Source organism: Sardina pilchardus, chromosome 16 (genome assembly GCF_963854185.1).
Source record: "Sardina pilchardus chromosome 16, fSarPil1.1, whole genome shotgun sequence".
NCBI classification, from domain to species: Eukaryota; Metazoa; Chordata; class Actinopteri; order Clupeiformes; family Clupeidae; genus Sardina; species Sardina pilchardus.
Window position 1 is genome coordinate 442,246 of NC_085009.1, and position 7,923 is coordinate 450,168.

The window sequence follows — 7,923 nt, forward strand, 5'->3', positions numbered from 1 at the left end:
AAAGAAGAAGCCCAGGAAGAACAGCACATTTTATACACAATAACGAGTTTTCATACTGACGAAAAACATAAACATACAAACTATGTAAGACAGTTAAATGAATTAATTAAGTGTAAAGGAAATATGAGTCTTTAAGCACCCCTTGAAAGTCCAAAGCTATCACAAGAACACAGACCACTAGCCTAGACAACTCATGTTGGTCAAAATCAATTGTACTGGTTCCATGCATTGTTCAACATAAAATACTTACAGAGTAAACAGTCATATTAACGAGACAAAACAGACTACTGACTATCTTGCCATACACAATGGCGTCATTTTGATTGCACTGACAGTTTCATTGGTATAAATAAATATTCACTTGTAAGGCATAAACAAAAGCATTTTGACCAAGATACACACTTTTGCAAGTGCAACTGTGCAGTGCAGTTTTTCTCTAATTATGCATTATAGGCTCTAATTATATATTATAGGAATTGTCAAAGGTTTTGTTTTTTCTTCCGTCATCTACTTCCTCAATTTTTGGTCAACGATTCCCGGGACATTGTAACACCGGGGCACATGAAACTTGGTGGGCATGTAACCCCAGTAGACTTTTACTGAAAAGTTTCGTTTGGTCCCCAGGGGCAACTCCACCTCCATGCTGGCCCACTGAAACCCCAAAAATGCCATTTTTCCTAATTAACTGAACCGTTTCACAGAGGATGATGAAATATTTATGGTATGTTGGTCTCAAGAGCCCGCATCAACTTGAAATATAACCAGTCATTTGTGATTTGCACCCCCATGGTAAAAATAATTAAAATGCAATATTATCCTGCTTTAATCGCCCCTATCTTCAGATGAGATGTTATGAACTGCACCAAATTTTATGTGTATGATTAACCTGACATCCTCTGGGAGTATGACAAGTTTTGTAGAATTTCATCCATGGGGGGCTATAAAATACTCAGTTGGCATAATTCCTAGATTATTCCTATGACAGAGCAGTGTGGGGGAGGGATAACAGGATGTACCCCAAATAATAGCCCGACTATGCCACCCCAGGACAATCACTATAATTAACCCCAGGGAAATACCAAAGTAGAATATGAACTATAGAGGTTTGTATGCACTACGCAGAAGACGTGAATTCCATTTTAATAAAAGTTTATTGATAAAGAAACAAGGGAAAGGGGAGGTGGGAGCTGAAGACCTGTTTGGAGGAAGAGGCCTGGAAGACTTGTATGGGTTAAGGAGAATATAAACATATATTTATTAAATACTGTAGTATGAGATTCAAAGTTAAACAGGTCATACACTGAAGACTGGACAAAAGTATGGGTTGCACTTCTCAAAATTAACGTAGGTGGGGCTTATCTAAGGGAGGCACGCTACTGATGGAGTGTTCCAAAATCCACACGTAACACACATACATATTCGGTGAAGTTAATTCCTATGATTGTTTGTTGCAAAATGACACACTTCAGTCGAAACATACACACTTCAGTCACAACATACACATTTCAGTCAAAACACACATATTTTGTGAAAATGCTATTACAGTTTTTTTCAATCGCTAACAAGCGTTTGTCCATTCATTTGACACATTTTCAAAACTCTAAACACAGTTAGCAAAGCATCGGTCTTTTGTGGTCATACCATTCACACATTTCATGTTATGATAACACACAACATCCCACAACACAATATTCCAAACCTTACAGTAAATACAATGATATCAGTTCAAAAGCAATATATCTCAGCTGATAATGAACAAACAATTGAATAAATGACACACATGATGTTGGGTAAATTGGGCCAACCACAGCCAATTCCAGTCTGGCTTAGACTCAGTGGCAGGTTTTTTTTTAATATATACTGTATGTATGACATTGACACAGTAAAAGGAGGACAGAAAAAGACATACACTGTGATGTCTGTACGAGGAGGAGTAAGAGCAAGCGGCCCAGGAAGAAGGGCAGGCCAGTGAGAGGAGCAGTGAGAGGTGCAGGAGCAGTGAGAGGAGCAGGGCCAGGAAGAAGAGTAGGCCCAAGGAGAGGGCAAGGTAGAGGTGTAAGAATGTGTGGTGGTGGCATTCCAAGGGCTGCAAGAACAGTAGTCAGTGATGAAATTTGTGCCACCATCATTGCCCATGTAATCAACCTAGGCCTTTCACCTAGGTTGTACAACGTTTTCTGTTCTATCATACTGTAAGCAGTATTTACTGTTCTTCCTACCTGAAACCCAGTCTCATTCTCAAAACGTTCTCCTGGGAACGTTTTTGCATAACCAGCAAAACGTACCTCCAGGTACATTTCCAAAACGTACCTCCATCCAAAACGTACCTCCAGGTACATTTCCAAAATGTACCTCCATCCTAAACGTACCTCCAGGTACGTTTCCAAAACGTACCTTCAGGAACGTACCTCCATCCAAAACGTACCTCCAGGTACATTTCCAAAACGTACCTCCAGGTACGTTTCCAAAAACTTGGGTCTGCAAAAACTTTCCCAGGGGAACGTTTTGAAAATGAGACCGGGTTGCAACCAAATGAGACCGGGTTGGATTGTTACAGTATGATATAGAACCTCAGCGGAAAATAGAAACAAGTAGAACAACTTCAGCTGAGATGGTAATGTAAATGTAGCTCAGTTGGCTACAGCAAAGATCCTTATATTACCCTACTGCTCCGCTTTCACCCTCTCTGGCTACAGAGCTCAGTGTGACACAGGCAGCCGGGTTCGTTTCCCATTAGTTACAACAGTTTTGAAGGTGCATTTTTCACAATTGAATCGATCTAGTTATCTAAGGTTAGGCTAACTGTTAGTTACATAGTTCTCACTGTAGATTGGGGGGCTGCAGAATTTACTACAAGTAGCTAAGAAATGGCTTGTTAACTGTTAGTTACATCGTTCTCGCCTTAGATTGAGGGGCTGCAGAATTTACTACAAGTAGCTAAGAAATTTATTTTTCACCATTAACAAGCTGCTTGTTAACACTTACAAGCTGCACGTAAACTGTTAACAAATATGCTTGTAAGTAACTTAAAGGGCTGCTTATTAACACTTAGCCTACAAGCTGTATGTTAACAGTTAGTTAATGTTATTAAAGGATAACAACAGTTAACTAACTGTTAGTAAATAGTTGTTAACTGCTTATTATGCACTGTTAATAGCTAATCAGCACATGTTATTCTAAAGCGTTACCGATGGGGACAGTGTAGAATCATTGAAATGTTAGTGATATGAGAACGGTATATGGTTTTTATCAATTTGTTTATTGTTTTGACTGAAATATTCCATTTTGCTAACAACCTGTTGTGTTCTGCTAATTGGGTCTGGTGTTAATTGTGTGAGGTGTTTAGAAAAAAGAGCTCTGTTTTCAAAATTGTGTGTAGGCTAAACGATTGAAAAAGACTGCAAGCTGTAGACAAATAAAAACCACTGCATAAAGTACATACACTTTGACTCTAAAGAACAACTACTGTAAAAGCAACAAGACTGCATAGCACACCTGATTGCTGCATTCAATTGTATGTGTGCTTACACACCTGGTGGATGTGATTATCCAATTTGTTCATTCGTGTGGTCATTGGCAATCTGGGGCTTTGTAATGACAAGGCAGTAACCTCACAATCCTTATCTGTGTCTGAGGTGTGGAAATGTGTGTAGAGTTTTACAAATCACTGTGTGTAATGTTTTGCAAAAAGGGTGATGCCATTGTACAAATGATGTTATACAAATCTGTGGAGGTGTTTTGCTAGAGGTGTTTTTACAAGACATTCTTGTAACAACTGTCTTACCACTAGATGGCGAGTTTGTGTTTTCAATGACAAGGCAATAGAGCCATGTCCAACTCTTTAGAATTGTAATCATGTCCAAATATTAGACATGATTCATGAAAGTGTCTTAAGGACACTTTGGAGGCAATCAACCAGTTTTATCTCTCAGTAGCAATACACATTTGTCTATTTTCATCTATGTCTGTATAGTTGAATAATACTCAAATAGGTTGAAGGACTTCTATAACTGTAAAAAGCTTGAGTGTGTCTTGCAGTAGAGGTTCATAGTGTGACTGTGATGGCATCCCAATCTGGGATGACAGAAGTTTTTTTTTTACATGTAGTCCTCTTTAAAAGAGCCAAACTCAGTCCACTAAATTGGACTAAAAACAGACTAAATTGAATGGATGAATGGATAGCATGTCATTTTTTATTTTATAAATGTATTATTTTAAAAGCCCTTCTAGGGACAAGCATTTAAAATTAGCCAAGGCTATAAATGCCATGATGCCTTCTGTTGGGTTGTGCACAGCCCACATGATATGTATCTGTCCTTATTAAACAAACCATAAACAAACAAACAAAAAACAAAAAGCTAAAAGCTAAATTGAAAACTCATGTGTCACTGTCAAGGGTGAGAATAAGTGTATGGTTTTGCTGAATTGATGTAGCTGTGAAGTTTGAGTCAAAGGTTTTAGAAATTGTGTGCTACATAAAGGATTTGTGTGTAAGCAATTGAAAAAAACTGAAAAACTGTAACACACCAACCAATCACACTTTCTAATTCAGAGAGTGGTAGGCTCACCCCACCTGGTTACTGTTGCTTTGATCAAAAACCAAAATGACAACTGAACAGCAGTTTGTTAACTGTCCGACAGTCACTCTCACATTTGTGCCACATGACAGAAGAGTTTTACAGAGACAGTGATGATAAAAGTACACAATTTAGAAACCGTCTCTGATAGGCCTAGTAGAAAAATGTCTGAATATTGTTTCACAATATTTTAACGAGGAAAAGCAAACAAGTAATTGGATGTTTTGCCACGTGTACACATTCTGATAAAGCACTGAATTCAACAAAGAAGTTTCCATTATCATGTAGGCTAATCATTGTTTTGGCGCTGCCTCTGTGGCTTCCCTGCAGTTGGAAAGACAACCTCCTTCTTGCATCATAATTGTTGTCCCTTCCATTTGGGCAGAAATCAGCCTTGATATTGGGATAGAACACGATGTCCTCAAAGAAAATGAACACAGAAATAACAACCAAGTTTTGACAATATAAGAAGGAGAACGTACAGTATTTCTTTAAAAATGTCAAACTAAATCTGAATATTTTGTATTTAAATGGCTGACTTTGAGCAATTGAATTGGAAAAACTAACTTGAACAGTATATTTGGAAATTGAATTCATATGTTTGTAACTGAATCCCATGAACTTGAAACTGAATGTTTATCTTGAAATTGAATTACAGTAATTTGCTCCGATACATAAAGGACCCTCACTGATGATCCCATTCTCTATGCACTTCCAACGTTCAGTTCTCACAATTCTGTTTAAACATTTCCCTGACAACGGGTAGGCACATGACTCGCTTGGCTGAATCGTGATGCATAGTCCACTGTTACAGTAACAATAGCCTAACAACTTTCAGTCCATGTTGATTTCATGGGCACCATTTGCCAGATAATCCCTGAGGATGTTTAGTGATGAAATGGATTTAGTTTCAAACAAAACAGCCTAGAGGTCTTGAGGTTTCAGTGAAAGAAAAAAAAAATGAAATCCACAGAATGATGTTAGTACCTGCATCATAATTACAGTAACTCATAATAGGTAGGGTATGGGATTCGCTTTTTGGCCGATTTTTGCAAAATCACTTGAAATCCTATTCCTATCAAGCGCTGAGTTGGAAGCACTGACATGGAAATTAAACAAGTCAATCATCTGTGGAATGGGCAGGGCTCTAAAAACTCCAAGTTATTTCCAAGACCACCAAGAAGCATTGGACAGTTAAATTCGTCAAACAAACAGTTGTAAATTGTTTTTTCAATCGCTAACAATTGTTTGTCCATTCATTTGACACATTTTCAAAACTCTAAACACAGACTCACACCTCCAAAACACAAATGGCCAAATGGATCATTTTCCTCTCAAAAACACATTCCATGTTGTTACACCACATTTTGTTACATATAGCCTACACTAACTCGTCATTTCTCTACACACACTACTGTAACTTTACCAAAACACTGGAAATTTGTCACAAAATGAAATCATTCTGTCAAAGAATAAAACTTGTTTTCACTTCACAAGATACATGCAGTCAGTCAGAGTACACTAGGTTTCAAAATACTGGCTATTGTTGACATTACAAAAACTGCATAGACTTTTATGTTTCAGTTTTACAGGTATGTGCATGCAAAACATGCAATCCACCGTTTTTACACAAAATTGGTTGGGAACTGCATATCCACATGCAACGTTCACATTCAAAAGCATTCCAATAAAAAGCAAATCAATTTTTTTATTTTACTGTTTATACAGGAGGTACAGTAGAAATGGTGTTTACAGCATGATAGAACAGAAAAAGTTGTACAGTATTGCTTACAGTGAATAAAATATCCATGAAGCACACAAGAGCACCCTGAACAAAAAACAAAAGCAAAAAGCCCAGGTAAAAAGGGGGGAACAAAAAAACACAAAATTACTGTGTCAACAACATTGCATCTGATATTTACATGTATTCTCACCAGCCTTTCTTAGTGAAAGGCCTAGGTTGATTACATGGGCAATGATAGTGGCACAAATTTCAACACTGACCACTGTTCTTGCAGCCCTTGGAATTCCACCACCACATTCTTACACCTCTACCTTGCCCTCTTCCTTGGGCCTACTCCTCTCCCTGGCCCTGCTCCTCTCTCTGCACCTGCACCTCTCACTGCTCCTCTCACTGGCCTGCCCTTCTTCCTGGGCCCCTTGCTCGTACTCTTCCTCGTACACACATCACAGTGTTGGTCTTTTTCTGTTTTTGTTTCCAAAAACATCACTCCTCAAAGTCCTTCTTTTACTGTGTCAATGTCATATGAAAAAATAACCCCTGCCACTGAGTCTAAGCCAAACTGGAATTGGCTGTGGTTGGCCCAATTTACCCAACATCATGTGTGTCATTTATTCAATTGTTTGTTTATTATCAAATATCACATATCAGCTGAGATACTGTATATTGCTTTTGAACTGATATCATTGCAGAAGCAGAGGTTTTTATACTGTATCTAAGGTTTGGAATATTGTGTTTGCCATTGTGGGATGTTGTGTGTTAACATTCGTAAATACAGTTTTTGCCTATTGCTTACACACTAAAATCAAATGCTTACACCAAAGCCTCAATACCTCAAACTCTTGTATTATACTTTACACACAGTGTAACCATAGCTTAAACACATTCTCTGCTTTGCACATTGTTTGCAATTCTGCAAAACACTTTTTGCGAAACACTACACACGTTTTTCTTACATTAGACACTTTGTGCAAAAACAAAATCCCCTGGTATCATTGGGAAAACACTTTGTTCAAAATGTAAAACTCATCTGGCAATTGTAGGCACTTACTTATACACCTGAAAACACGTGCACAGAAAACAGAGCACCAATCGGTCTGAACCTTAACACTACAAACAGGCCTCCAGTAAGCCATTTTGAGAACTTTGCAAGCATGGAGACAATTCATATATCAAAAGTTGTATACCTGCCCCCTTACAGCCCCTAAATGCAATTGAGGAAATAGTTCTGCATGGTGGTGGAAAGTAAATGATCGCCAACCACACGCCCGCATACCTCTTCTGCAGGCAATGTGGCAAGAGGCATGTGGAGACATTGGGGATCAATCCCCCCCATTGTATGTGTGTATGATATTGCACCCCCCCCCCCCCCCCCCCCCCCCCACACCACCACCATATACACACCACATACACGCCACATACACACTCACATGCACATATACACACACACACACACACACACACACACACACACACGCACACGCACATGTGCACACACACAGACATACACAGACACAGACACACACATACTGTACACACACACACACACGCAAAACCAATATATATTTTGTTGTTTTTTTCAATCGCAAATGATCCAGTATTTTT